The sequence below is a fragment of the Diabrotica virgifera genome, chromosome 9 (genome assembly GCF_917563875.1).
Source record: "Diabrotica virgifera virgifera chromosome 9, PGI_DIABVI_V3a".
In the NCBI taxonomy this organism is placed as follows: domain Eukaryota; kingdom Metazoa; phylum Arthropoda; class Insecta; order Coleoptera; family Chrysomelidae; genus Diabrotica; species Diabrotica virgifera.
The window spans coordinates 196,815,288-196,831,311 of NC_065451.1; the positions used below are offsets into that span (position 1 = coordinate 196,815,288).

At 33.1% G+C, this 16,024-nt stretch overlaps 1 protein-coding gene across 2 annotated transcripts in view; it reads right to left on the reverse strand.

Moving 5' to 3' along the window:
• The window catches only part of LOC126891999 (transient receptor potential cation channel subfamily A member 1), a 313,637-nt gene extending 301,175 nt beyond the window's left edge, over window positions 1-12,462 (reverse strand). Inside the window, exon 1 of one of the 2 annotated variants that reach the window (XM_050661383.1) lies at window positions 12,287-12,462. The gene's annotated coding sequence lies outside the window, so the exon portion shown is untranslated. The remainder of the gene's footprint in view (window positions 1-12,286) is intronic. The other variant, XM_050661382.1, reaches the window with a different exon arrangement.
• Between the last annotated feature and the right edge of the window lie 3,562 nt (window positions 12,463-16,024).

A 16,024-nucleotide genomic window follows, 5' to 3' on the forward strand; every position in this document is an offset into this window, starting at 1 on the left:
TGAACTATGAAGGTACTTTACTCTTGATCGAAATTCATATTTTTTATATACCTCGTATAAAATTAACAAAATTTGATATATGATGGCTGCATCATAAATCTTAGACAATGAAGAGTTTTTTATGAAGAATAACTTTTCTTCGTCAAATTAAAAATAAAAGAGTTATAAATGAAAATGTTGTTGGTATCCATAATTTGAGAAAAATCTTCAAATATTTTTTTCCATCAAAAGAATGTAAGTGCACATATCAGACCATAATTTTTTATTCCAAACAACATTTCATATAGTCGGTTCGCTAAACTCAGACACAACTGGCTAGTTATTTTAGTCAGTAATTTTACCAATTTGGCAAAAAAAATAATTACTAAATAGTTAATAATTACTAAAGAAATTAGTAATTTTGCCAATTTTGGCAAAATTGTCAAAAAACAAAAAAATTACCTACTAAAATCACTAGCCAGTTGTATCTGAGTTTAGCGAAACGACTATAATAACAATTTTCATTTCATAACAAATGGAACAGTCCATTTATCATTAGGTAGTCCCATTAAAGGGGAGACCGTATACTCGTATAAACCTTTTCAAAATTGTTAATAAATTATTGCTTTCAAAACAAATTGTATATTTGAACATCGTATTTATTTTATATAATAATTAAATTCACTATCAAATGTCATTGATATTTTATTAATACTTAATTTAAAATTTAACTTGACATTGACGAAGTGTCAAACTCAAATGTAAATAACCTACGCACGCTTTGCTTAACAAATTCAAATTAAAAAATTAGCCTACTTACTAGCAACGATTTCAGCTGACGCGACGTTTAGTGTGTCGGCAGAAAATAAAAGGATTGTGACGTCACATTTTAGACTGCGAGCTCGATTATCTCGAAGACGGTTAGATATATCGAAATGCCGTTTTCAGATTTGGATTCAGAAGACAAAACTACATAATAATCCATCGATAAATCTGCTCTAAGTATTGCAGGAGCGGCAACGCAATAACACACAGACTTACAAACGAAAAGTTTTCGTTAAAAAATGTACCAGAAAAAATACTTAGACGGTTAGGCCATGTTCAGAGAATGGTCAGAGCATTCTCAGAATAATGCTATCTAGTGCATTGACAGGCAAAAGACGAAGAGGAAGAACAAGGTCAACGAAGATAAAGAAGAAGATAGAAGACTTAACTTAAACAATTGTGAAAGAAAAGCAGTTGACAAAAATTAATGGAAAAGACTTATTACATCAAGCTATGGGCCTATCAGGCTTACTGGCTCCTCTGGTTGTCGTTTGCTTTGTTATGATTGGAGGTTTCTCGGTGGTGAATTTTCCGGGAATCCTGTTTAGGTGGCTTTGTCACCTCTTCAAGACTGTTGTATGTTTGGGTGGCGACATCGGTTCTGTCATCCGTCATTGGTTGTATTCGGTGGTTGTTTTTGATGTTCTGTGGATAGGCGCGGATACAGGGGAGGTCAACGGGTCCATGGACCCCCTATTGTATTTAGTCTATAAGTATTTTTTATTATTTATTATTTTTTTCTGTTAACTCTAAAGTTTAAGCCATCAGTACAACACTAAATTACAGGACAACTGCTTCCAAAGAATTTAAAGAAGCCATAAAATCTAATAAAATCCCTTCTCTGAAAAATAATCTGCAGGCGCATTTGTTTGGGGACCGGAGGAACCATAAACAACGGAAATATTTTTCTCAATTCAATGAATAACAAAAATGATATTTTAAAATGCAAATACATTACACTAGGCGTAAACCTTATCTCATGAAAAGTCACGTTTTAAATTTGCGATACAATAAAGATATAAAAATTTGTATTTTACTAGATAATCCATGCGTACCTACCCATTGATGGTTAGGTAGAAAGGTTAACATTTATGGTAAAGAACGACCAGTGAGATTAACAGTCGTGAATTGTCTATCAATCCTTTTGATATCATAGGTATCTGGGATTATAAATATAGTGTATTTTATCCTTAGAGTAAGTGTGAGTCGTATGGCTAAATCTGGAAAATATAATATTTGATATTTGAGGTAAGTCTGTCCCCCATGAATTTCTAGATCCGCGCATGTCTGTGGAGGAGGTCGCCTTCAGTGGGTGGTCAGAGGGAAAGAATTTAGATTCAAAAACGGTTCTCTGCAGAATTATTTTTTGTTAAATTATGAGTAAGTTGAAAGATGAGTGAATTTTAAATTATTGAATATTATGCGATTATGACTTTGGTTCGTGTTAGGCGTAGCTCTGATTGTATTCTTCCTATCGACAGATATATTTGTGGAAATGGGATCGGGAAACCACAGAAAACAGATCCCACCTTTTCCATGTGCAAAGCTCGAACTGAGCTATTTGTCTGGGTGTACAGCATGCACTGTTATCCTTAATGGCAATTACGGTTCATTCTCTTTAATTCTTGACTAAACTGGAAAGGTGGCGCCACTAAAGACTTTTCCAAATGCGCATGTCATCGCGTCTGCAGAAACTGCAACAGCGTTGCTACATTTTGGTAGATTTCTACTTTTTTGGTAGATTTTTAATATTGTTTAAACAATTCTAGTATATAGGCAATACTTTTTAGTAAATTTTTGGTATATTTCAACATTTTGTTATGACTGAAATAAAATTTGCTTTTTATAGTATTTACCCCATTTCTAAATTAGTTTTCAGACATTTTGTTACAATTTCCCAATGTCATTACCGAAAATAAGATTCAGGACGTAGATGATGAATTTAATTTTACAGAGAAATGAAACTGGATTCTGGTGCAGTTTCAACAAACTTGCAGATTTCAAGTAGCAGTGCAAGCAGTATATCAGGTGGTATTGAAGAGTTATGGCATTCGGTGAGCCTATTAGAAGTTAACGATGGAAAACTAAAATATCTAAGCATTGCAAAACAAAAAATGTTGTGTTTACGTGTTTCCAATGTAAAATGCGAAAGAATTGTGTGAAGAATTTGATCCTGACATGCAGAAATCAGTGGATGACAAAATATTATATACAAATATTAAATATGAAACTGATAAAAATTAATTATAGTAGGTTATTTTTTTTCCCAGTTAAAATCTAAAAAAGGTTGGTTTTTTTACAAATATTCTTATTATATTAATTTCTAGTTAGTCAGCTGTTGTTTTTATTATAAAAAGTCCTAAATTATATACAAATACGTTAATAAAGTTTTATAGTATATTTTAGTTTTTGATTTAGTAGATTTTAGCTGAACTTACAGACTTACAGTAGATTTTCTAAATAAAATGTGGCAACGCTGTGCAGAAATGTCATTTTATTTTGTCTTGTCAATGGCATCTGATGACATCGTTGTTTGTTTACATACGTGTTTGGATTTATTTTATTAAATTGTTTTTTTACTTTTTACTTATAGATTAGCTATATATAACAAAGACTTTTACTCTCTTACTATAAAGTAAAATATTCAGTTTGTGTGCAAATTTTTGAATCAATGGTGTTTAAATGCTGTGTACCAAACAGGACTGAGAAGTAAGGAATATTCTTTTGGGTTACTTTGCATCCATGTAATTTAAAAATTTTGTGTTAATTTCGGCGCTTAATGTGAGGATTGATGTGTTTATAAACTCGGCAATGTTACAAAAAGATACTGGAAATATTTTAATTTTATTATGAGCTTTAATTTTGGTACTTTCCTGTAAATTGTGCCCTTAATTTTTTAAATAAATATTTTAATTTTTGAATTTTGTTTTTCTACCGTTCCTATTGTATGAACTATACAGTGCTAGTCAAAAGTCCGTACCCCCCCTCGTATCTTTTGAACGGTTATACTTATAATAGTGAAATTTGGAGGGAGGAAATAAACGGATATAGGCTTCTTAACTAGTCATGACAGTTGACGTAATAGTGACAGATGACGTTACAGCGCCACTATGACAGATAATTTTAAATGGGACCTTATGGCAAGTGATACCTCGTTTTAAAGGTATTGAAAATACCTATTCAGTCATACTATTTTTTTTGAGTTTAAGTTGATTTTCATTTTGGTGAATAAATTAAATAAATATAACATTGAAGTTTCGTATTTAATTAATAAAAATTCAAATGTCCGCCTATGGCTTTTTTGTCAAAAAAGTTGACGTTTTTCAGTTCTCTAGTAATTTTTACGTCAACGTCAATCTTGTTGACAAGTAATCATAGGCGGAGGTTTGAATTTTTATTAATTAAATGCGAAACTACAATTTTATATTATTTCATTTATTCATCAAAATTAGCTTAAACTTAAACAAAATTAGTATGACTGAATAGGTGATTTCAATACCTTTCAAACGAGGTATCACTTGCCATAAGGTCTCATTTAAAATTATCTGTCATAGTGGCGCTGTAACGTCATCTGTTACTATTACGTCACCTGTCATGATTGGTTAAGAAGCCTACATCCGTTTATTTCCTCCATCCAAATTTCACTATTATAAGTATACCCGTTCAAAAGATACGAGGGGGGGGTACGGACTTTTGACTAGCACTGTATTTATAATTGCAGTAAAAGACTCCATAATGTAATGCAAATTACAAAAAATAATCGCTAATGTAAGAAACAATTGTCGATTATTTTTATAATTTGCATTATTTTATAGAATCTTGTTTTACTACAATAATTAGCAACAAAGCTTATTTGAACGTTTAAAATTCCCGCCATTGCCCATTTAGTTCATGACTAAACCGGACAGAGGGCGCTGTATACATTGCAATTTTACGTATTAAAGAGTTGCCTATCTATCCTACTTATATATACCTACCTTATCTATGGTGTACAGTAAAAACGAGGTATTCATTCCAGGGTGTCGATGTCTTCATCAAGAAATTCGTTGATGGGGGAGGTCAGCAGTTTAGTGAATAATAATGGGAGTTTTTTGGAATGTTTCATGAATACCTTGCCGAAAGATGAGCAGGTAGTTTTCAGTATGTTTTGGGCTCTGAAGTTTTGTCCTCTGATAGTTTGTAATGTCAATGTATAAGTCCTACGACGAAAGGTGAGCCTTTTAAGTATGATTGAGATGTTCCATTGTTGATTTATTAAGATGGAGGGCTAGTCGGATCGTTTGTACTGTAATTTACGAAGCTGTAATTTACAAACCATAGCAGCTATTGTACAGATAATATAACCACTGGTCTTATACGCTGACCTTGTTACGGGTAGTGGTCAGATCTTGTCTCCAGTTTAGTGTTTTAATAAACACCACCCTTAGATACTCTAGTTGATCTCTGAATAGTAGTTGGTCCCACCAAGTCAATTGTTTTGTCAGCGTTTAACTCATTTAACCATAATAGTAACATAACAGACCTTAGCACGCCTGCAGCGACCTCTATATTATGAATCAACAACAAATTAGAGGACTTCGCCTTAATAGCGAATTAGGTGAACCGGAAATCCAAAGCTTCTTCTTGTAACACTCCTATCGGAGATTGGAAATCATAAAGGCTATCCTGACCTTAGTTACAGCCGACCTAAAGAGCTCATTAGTGGTGCAGCCAAACCACTCTCTCAAATTCCGCAACACGACATTCTTCTACGGTCTGCATTCCGTTTTCCTTATATTTTTCCTTGCATTATATTTTGAAGTAATTTGTATCTATGACCTCCCATCAGGTGACCCAAATAATCGAGTTTTCTTAGTTTTATCGCTAACAAAATTTCTGGGTCTTTTCCTATTCTTCGTATTACAGTAGAACCTCGATAAGTCGGATTAATCGGGACCGCGGCCGATCCGATTTATCGAAAATCCGGGTTAGCCGGAGAATATGGTAAAAATTAATAAAAAACGGTATACTAACAGATAAACTTTATTATAATTGCAAAAACATGAAATACATATGCACAGTACATCTAAATTACGTACAGTTGCATACAGTATTGTTCATTTCTGGGTAAAAACTCAGTCAAACCGAAAAAATGTTTGTTTTGTCTAATGAAAATCGGTCCGGGTTAGCGGGATTTTCGGGTTATCGAAGGCCGACTTATCGGAGTTCCACTGTACTTCAAAGCTTACGTATCCAAAGCTTACTGAAAGCTATTGGACGATATTAGGAATAAACTTTTATTCCCACAATACATCTACAGTTTACCCTTAAAAACACTATCTATTGTACTATTTATTGTCCACTTAACGTACTAAGATGTTAAATGAAATTATACTGCTTTCGACTGCATTATTCAATGGATAAATTTTGCAGAAAATACTCAGATATTCAAGTACCTCAACAAAGATTAGCTAGCAGATCAGTACCGGGTAATTATAAGAAATAATCTTATCCTAGAGACTAGATGCAATACCATCACAAGCGAAACTTAACTGGAGATACACAACAAAGAGGTAGTTGGAGATCAAGACTCTAATAAAATATATGAACGGATCCCTGAGCTTGATATACAAGAAACTCAACCAAGGAACTCAACAGCAGAGGACAACAACGAGTTGCGAGAGAGCCTGCTTAACGAAATGTTACGTGCCCTACAAGATTTTAATGGGACAAACCCACTAATGTTGTTCTGAAGCTATTTTCTTGTGGCATTTTTGTAATTAACTATTTTTAATGGTTACCCATATTAAAAGAGAAAGTCTAGAGAAACATATCGAGTTAGTACATTTATATTTTGAATTTTAGTATTATTTATGTATCTATGTATTATTAATATTATTTATAATTTAAAATAACATATGCACATATTAAGGTCAGAATTTGGTATTAGTTTTGAGAGTAAACTAAAGTAAGACCTAATACGATGTCGGGATATTATCACGAGGTTTTTCCTGGTATTCCCTCGTGATTTACTATGGAATCTCTAACGACAGATTTTTACTGTCACCATTGCACGTGGTTGTCTCTTTAAAGACAGATCACATTCTATGATCTTTTTGTGACGGATATTCTTGAGTTGGGGTTGATTTCATGTAATCTAATGAACTATCTTTCAGTAAAGTCGTCCCAGGAACGCAACTCATAAATATTGGCAATATCATTTTAAAGTTTTCTACTTTAAAATGTATAATATATATCTGAATTGCCGATATAAATGAGTCAGATTAAATAAATTATTAGAAGAATTTTTTACTAAGCAACAACATTATTGTTTAATTTATTAATATTGTTTGTATTTTGACAACGGCATCCGATTTGGACGTCGAAACGTTAATAAAATAATTTTTTTTAGTAAAATTGTGGCTTATTTCTCATTAAAAATAGTTAAACCCACTGATAAGCAGACAATCTGTACCAAGAATAAACTCTTGTAAGAAACACAGTGAGCTTGTGAACACTGAAGTCCTACATGTTTAAGTTATAGATATATTATAGAAGATCACATTAAGATATTTGCATATGCTGAACTACTGTGCAGCAACAGCAATTGCTAATGTTATGGGCATCAAGATCAGAACATGACAGGATACTAATAACGGAAGGACTGATAATAGAATTACACCCTGGTAAAAGAAAATGAAAATAAATCATACCCAGGCCAAGAAAAAATTCATGAGTATTGGAAAAACCAAATTTCAAAGCCAGCTACTCATAAAACCAATCCTGGATGGATTGAAGACACGACGAACAACTGTCGATATTACAATAATATTCCTTGGAACCTGTAACTACTGAAGAAATCTCGAATATATACCAACGAATATAGACGCAAGACGGAGAGTATAATATTCCTTGTATGTACTATCAAAGAGCTTTATAACTGGAAATCTCGGACGGAGTTTTGGACTGTTCATGACTTTATAATAATAATCATTTATTTTGCTTATTTGAGAACCTTTTTCAGACTGAGGGGACAAGAGATGCGCATAAACCACCTTTTTAGGAAAGAAAAAATGCGCACCGTGATGAGTAAACCTCTACATGGGCGACATCTCAATGAAACCAGCCAAGAATATATCAACAATACAGTGCCGAAATATTGATTGACATTAGAAAAGATATTTCCCAAGACAGAAGGTTTCAAACTTCAGGATCAGTTTACTCCAACTAAAAATTACCTGAAATATATTGCCAAAGACCCTCAATTCCAAACTACAAATGCAGATATAGATGTCAAACCCAAGAAATATTCAACGCCAGGAAGCGAGGGCTGCCAGGTATTTGTCGGTACTGATTATAAGACCGCCATAATTCACTAAGAAATATTATTCATGAGGAATTAGCCAACAAAATGGAACCAAACCGATCACCTACCTTATTATCACCAAGTCCCTGACATAATGCTTGAAAACGGCAACTACAAGCTATATTTGGATCGCAGTGTACTCACAAACCAACCAATGGTACATAATAAATTGTATCTCATAGTAGTTAATCAATTCACTAGGCAAACACCACCGATAGATCTACGTTTTAAATAGAACGAATAGATCGTCAAGTATAGAGATCTAGAAATGCAAAAAGACATAATGAAGAATTGAAAGTACCCAGACCGTACCTATAATCCTATCTACTACTGGTGTTACTCCGAATAACCTTCTAGAAAACAAAACAGCTGGGTACAAGTGCACTCTTATATAAGACCATGTAGAAGCTATGCTACTCTCGACGTCCAAAAATGTACGAACATTTTTGGGAGATACCATCAAGTTACCTAGGGCTCGATAACACAGAAATAGTCCAAGCTGAGCTCAATTATTTTGTTACCGTAATTACTTATCTTGGCTGAGTAGAAATAAATGAAAATGAAAGTGAAGATGTAGATCAGCGATGGGTCTCCATAAAAACAACTATTACAGAAGCAGCAGAGAAATCTATCGAAAGAACGAAAAAAAAAACAAAAAATAAAAAATGGTTCGACGAGGAATGTGAAACAACACTAAAAGAAACAAACAAAGAAGAATTGATTATCTGTCGAACCCATCAGAAGAAAAACGTATACGATTCCATAAAGAGAGAGAGCCGCAGCTAGAAGAACACTTAGACAGAAAAAGAGACAATATCTGCAACAACAAATTGAAAAAATAGGAGAACACAGATGAAATCAAAGCAAAAATTTCTACAGAGAGGTAAGACAACATAATAGAGGCTCGTATATAAGGACACCCAACTTCGTAAGAGATAAAAATGGAGAAATGTTGGCTGCCGGAAACAAAATAATAGAAAGATATTTTGAAGAGCTCCTGAATATCCAAAACTTCACTGATGAAAACAATGAAAATGGTGGAAACAACGGAGAACATGAGTATCAAACGGTCGAACTAGAAATACCCCACCAAGCATGGAAGAAATTACGCATGCCATAAAAACGCTTAAAAACGATAAATCTCCTGGTCTGGACAATATTGATGCCGAGCTAATTAAAACAGGCGGTCATGAACTCATAAGTAAAATCCATCAATTAATAGAAAACGCCTGGCAACAAGAAATAATGCCGAAAGAATGGTGTGGTAGTATTATTGTACCCATACACAAGAAAGAAAAAAATGAATCATGCATGAATTACAGAGGAATCTCACTAATCAATACTGCGTACAAAATATTGGCTTCGATATTATTAAAAAGATTAGTACCATACGCCGAAGAAATAGTTGGTAACTACCAGTGTGGTTTCAGGCCTGGCAGATCGACTATTTACAATAATTTATTTATAATTACAATATTATATTTACAATAAGACAAATGCTTGAAAAGTATTGGGAATATAATCAGGACGTGCATCAGATTTTTAGAGACTTCAAACAGGCTTATGATTCAATTAATCGTGCAACATTATGGAAGGCAATGATCGAGCTCGGCGTACCCAAGAAACTAGCTGCGGTAACACAAATGTGTGTAAGTAACTCCTTTGCACAAGTTAGAATAGGGGGAAAATATCAAATGCTTTCTGCGTAAATTCTGGACTGAGACAGGGAGATCCGTTGTCTCCATCGTTGTTTAACCTGGCCTTAGAATATGCCATGCGGAAAATATATCACAAAATCAAACCAGACATAACTGCTCGAGGAGCAAAAATCATACTCGCCTTTGCCGATGACGTAGACGCAGTAGCACAATCAACATTAGAAATTAAGGATATTTTCTCGAGCTTTGAAGAAGCTGCATTAAACATCGGTCTAAGAATAAATGAAGACAAAACAAAATACATGGTCGTCTCAAAACAAGAACGACGGCGAATAAGGCAAAACATTACTATAAACGATCACAACTTCGAAGTGGTTAAAGAATTTAAATATCTAGGAGCAACAATCACAAATGACAACAAATTAGAGCGAGAAGTTGAAACGAGAATAATTGCCAGAAACAGATCTTTCTTTGCAATGTAGTCCATGTGGTGAGACCGCTCCCGTCTGGAAAAAATTTCTGACTCGGTTTCTTTGTGGATTCCTATTCAAAAATGTCCCCTTTAAACAAATCTGAAGGGTGCCGGGCGGAATATTTGGGCAGAAATTGTTTAAACAATTTTTTTAAACAAATACAAAAGATCACGTTTTTTGATCTGAAATATATAGTTTTAGGTTTTTTGGGTCAATATAAACAAGAAGGGTATCTTGTGATTTTTCTCAAAAATTGACAGCTTTCGAGTTATAAGCGATTTAAAATCTGAAAAATGCGAAAATACGCATTTTCGAGGCTTAAAAACTTATATTTAAATTAGTATTTTTGGGGTTGCCATACACTTAAATTGAAGTTTAAACATTCAGCTTCAAGATTCTGAAGAGTGATCTCATCTAACCTTAATTTAAATAGTTGTTTTTTAATTGTTAAATATGCAAGTCCATCCGATTTTTTTACCGGTGCGGCGCGCTTTATTCCAAAAATCTCTTATTTTACTCCGAAATATATTTTTTATAGATTCTTTGGGACATTCTAAATAAAAAAAGTTTCTTGACATTTTTCTTAAAAGATAATAGTTTTAAAGTTATAAGCGATTAAAAAACCGAAAATACGTTTTTTGTCATTTTTAGGATTTTAAATCGTTTATAACTTTAAAACTATTAACTTTTGAGAAAAATGTCAAGAAACTTATTTTATTTAGAATATCCCAAATAATTTAGAAACAATATTTTTCGGTGGAAAATAGGAGATTTTTGAAATAGAGCGCACCGCATTGGCAAAAAAATCGGATAAACATGCATATTTACCAATTAAAAAACAACGGTAAAAATTAAAGTTAGACGCGATCACTCTTCAGAATCTTGAAGCTGAATGTTTAACCTTTAAATTAAGTGTCTGGTAACCTCAAAAATACTAATATAAATATGAGTTTTTAAGCCTCGAAAATGCGTATTTTCGCATTTTCAGATTTTAAATCGCTTATAACTCGAAAAGTATCCATTTTTTAGAAAAATCACAAGATACCTTTCTTCTTTAGAATGACCCAAGAAATCTAAAAATATATATTTCAGAGCAAAAAAACGTGACCTTTGGTATTTGTTTAAAAAAATTATTTAAACAATTTCTGCCCAAAAATTCGGCCCGGCACCCTTCAGATTTGTTTAAAGGGGACATTTTTGAATAGGAATCCACAAAGATACCGAATCAGAAATTTTTTCAGACAGGAGCGGTCTCACCACATGGACTAATGCTACATCTAATGAAGTCAAAACTTCTTTCACGAGGTGCAAAAATCCAGATAATATATAAGACCATAATACGACCAGCAGTCGCGTATGGAAGCGAAACATGGACGCTAACAAAAAGAGAAGCAAATAAATTGCTGGTGTGGGAACGTAAAATCCTTCGAATGGTATATGGCCCTTGCAGAGACAGCGTGACAAACGAATGGAGGCGCAGATACAATAACGAGCTAGAGTCTCTTTTCGGAAAAGAAAATCTAGTCAGATATATAAAGGCCAATAGACTCAGATGGGCAGGGCATGTGATACGCAGTAACGACAATCGCCTTATAAATAATGTGTTCTGGGAAAGGCCAGATGGAAGAAGGTTTGTAGGGCGGTCTATAAAAAGGTGAAAAGATGAAGTCAAAGAAGATCTAGAGAAAATGGGGGTGAGACAATGGGAATTAGTGGCACAGGACCGACAAACATGGAAGGCAATAGTAAACGCAACAAAGACTCACGAAGAGTTGTAGCGCCATTGATGACGATGATGATGATGATGAGTGAATTTGCCCCTTAGAGGGAGAGTGAGGCATATGACTAAATCTGGATATTCATCAGCAATCAAATTACTTTGACTACTTCTTTTAAAGTATCAGCTTGTTTTCTTTACAAAGAATTTAATGTCCCAAAGTGCAATTTTTTTCTTTTTTAAGTATGTCAGTTATATCTAAGAGTTTTTAAACAACTTTTTTACATACCTTAAAATAGTCTAAGTCAATCCTAATTCTTGAAACAACGCCAACATAAGTAACAACACTACTATTTTCTTCTTCGAACACTTTTGCAGTTCGTGCTAGAATAGCACTTTTTGCAGATTGTTTATGTCGTCTGTACACTACAACAACGAAAAAGCTTTCAAGCTTTGTATCTCACAACATTGCCACATCCAGAGCAATCTTGATATGTGCGATCGAAATGAATTATTATCTGCCGCGCGCCTCGCTTGTGTAAATATTCATTAGAAAATTAGCAGTTGGATGTGTTTTGTTGATGAAAACGCCTTCATGTGACTTACATTACTATAATGAAATTTTTCTAATTTTTATTTGTACTCGATAAATGATTTTTATTGCTCTATTGATACAGTGGAACCCCGATAACTCGGATTAATCGGGACTGCGGCCGATCCGGGTTATCTAAAATCCGAAATAGCCGGAGAATATGGTAAAAATTAATAAAATACGGTATACTTACAGATAAACTCCGTTAGAATTGAAATAACATGAAATATATTTATAAATATGCACAGTACCTACACATCAAAATTACTAAAAAAAACACCAAACACAAACGTAAGCAAACGGAAGCGAACAATACAAGACACACAATACAATCACAACGATGTAATGTTATTTAAGAACAGTGAAAACTAAAGACCATTGTTTATAAAAGAATTTTTTAAATAGTCTTTCCTAAACAATGCTAAGACAGTTTGAAATAAAAAGGAATAGGTACTACAGACAAGTGCCTGTTGTTTCTGCGGCGTGTGCTATGAGTCATTTTTACTATTACCCCAGGCTGTGGGTGAAAAAACGTGATATAATTCAGGAATTTTTGAAACCTATCAGGTGTTGTAAAGGACGATGCCAGGAATAACTTCTACTAAAATGTAACCAAAAATATTGTGCGCTTTTTTTTTAATTGCGATTTTCATTTGTTAAATTTGCAATTTTTAAAGATTTTTAATTGTGCAGTTTAGGATATTGATTTTAGAGAAAAACTTTTTAATAGAAAGTTGTAGTGAATTAAAAAACCTACAATTTAAGCTATGGTAAGTTTAATTTCGTTTATTGGTTATTGTAAAACAGCCTGCGAAAAGTCCAAAATGGTCGTTTCCTACAATTGCATTATTTATTGTACAAATAATTTTTTTTTTATTTTTTAAAGCTTTAAAATGAAGATCTTTCAATTCTAAACATAAAAAAAATTGTAATGCCCGATTAACGAATTTGTTGCTTAGATATTATAAATTGTTTATCCCAAGTGGTCAAATGTCGAAGGCTATAACTTTTTGAAAAAAAAAATCGTAGAGGGTTGATGAAACATCCAATCTCCTTCCAAAGAGTTATATTTTCATATTCTGATGTAAATAAATGCGTAAAACATTTTTAAACCTCTAATTTTTGGGTTTGAAAATAAGGGGGCAAATTTCGTTAAAAACATTTAGAGCTGAAGCGGCCCTGTACATCCTAAGAGTTTTTAACTTACAGATTATTGTTGCTGAAGACAAAACAAAGATTTATAAAAAAATAAAAACGTTCTACGACCAACAAAAAATTATTATAAAATATAATTACATTTAATTATTAAAAATTATTTTTAAAATCGGTGCTTTTGCGAGCGGCCGAATTTTGCAAATCGCCCAGCTCGCTTAAACTACGCGCGATCGGGAACTTTTACGTAACTTGTATTAAATTTTGACAGAAAACAATTTAATAATATTACCATTATAATATACAGTCTATTTACCACTGTATTTGTTTTTATTGATACTTTTATATGTGAAATCTCATTTCTAAAGAAATAATATTACAAAAATGATACATATTATAATATGAAATATATAACTATATTTTTAATTTTTTCATTGGTATATAAATATAATAATAATAATGTTACTTCTTGTTATACAATATAAAACTTTTTCTTCTTGTAGTGACTATTCGTTTTGGATGTTGGCGACCATCATGGCAATTTGTACTTGCACACTAAATCGGTACTGCTGCTCTAAAAAGATTTGTAGTTGTTGTGTTGAACGACGTACGTAAATTTTCTAGCAAGGCAATCCTTCGCCTTCCTGCTTCTTTTTAGAGCAGCACTACCGATTTAGTGTGCAAGTACAGATTGCCATGATGGTCCAGCTCTAAATGTTTATAACGAAATTTGCCCCCTTATTTTCAAACCCAAAAATTAAAGGATTAAAATTGTTTTACGCATTTATTTACATCAGAACATGAAAATATAACTCTTTGGAAGGAGATTGGATGTTTCACCAACCCTCTACAATTTTTTTCAAAAAGTTATAGCCTTCTGTTACGTTTAAATTTTGTGCAAAAGCACAAATATAATTTGTCATAAATATAAATTAAATATTTACTGTACTGGCCTAACGTCTTTTGTGTTATTGGTCGTAAAGGTATAATTGTATCAGTATGGCCAAATACGTTTCTGGTGGTATTAAATAGTAATTAGTAACTAATTATTTTTGTGTATTTGGGCCCTACCTGTAGGCAACACACATTGTTTTATATATTTATTTAATTAGATTTTTAAATGAGCCGCTTATACATTAGGGCTAATTGATCTAAGCATTGGCGACACTGTTGTGGAAGCCGAAGAATTTCCTTCGGTAGAGGAGGTCCGAGGGGACATTTTTGGAATGTGTTAGTGAGACATGGTGGAAGGCAAAGTTTGAAAAGGGCGTGATAGCAAATATTCTGGATGAATCCTACCTCGTGCTGAGGGATATTATTGCACACCCCTCTATAAGGGCTACCTATTGTGTTGAGTGTTCCTAGGTCAGCCTATCCTCAAGGGATAAAGTTATTTGTCATCTCCTGCCGGTCTGATGTCCCGTTGACTATATTGGACTCCTGGACTATATGGGAATTTGGAAGTTTTCGAAGATATTGTGAATTGCATAAAAACCCCAGTTCAATCATTGGTGTAATTTGCTGGGTAAGTTATGTATATTTTTTTGTATTAATTTTTTTGGTTGTCATCATTCTATTTTTTTATGTCATTTTTTTGGTTTAGCTTTCTTCTTGAACGTTATTTAAATAATAGATAATTAAAGAATGGTTTTTGGATATAAACTTTCTAGTTTCAATGAATTCTTAGTTACTACAATTTTGTAAAAAAAGTTTAATTGGGGGAAGCTTATATTTTATGAAATAAAAAAACATTTTTCTGATTTCTCCGTGTTGTTTTAGGGTTTTTTTTCCTGATCCGGGTTTAAAGAATTATTTTTGTGATGGGTATGAAGAATCATTTTTATTTCCTGGTATAAAGAATTATTTCTGTTTCCTGGTATGCAGAGCATTTTCTACCTATTTTTGCTGGTAGAGGAACTTGTAAGCAGAATTGCCTTTCATGGTATAGGGACTTTTCCTCTCTATAAATGGACTTTTGATTTCGTGTACGTTGATATTTCCTACTGAACATATCTTACGTGGACATGTGGAAATCCTACCGGCTTTCTGTAAAGGCCATATCGACGGCGGAGGAAGAAATGCTATGTTATTAAATTCAGATAAGTTTAGTTGTATGGTCGGGCGGTAAGTTCTTATAAAACTTTTTTATTTACTTGCCTGGTTTCAAACAATATCTATTATTATTATTTAACATTAGGCCAGGTATTGACAACTATTTCAAATTAATTAATTGTAATTTGTGTAATTGATAGTATATTTAACCCTACATATATGACATCAAAT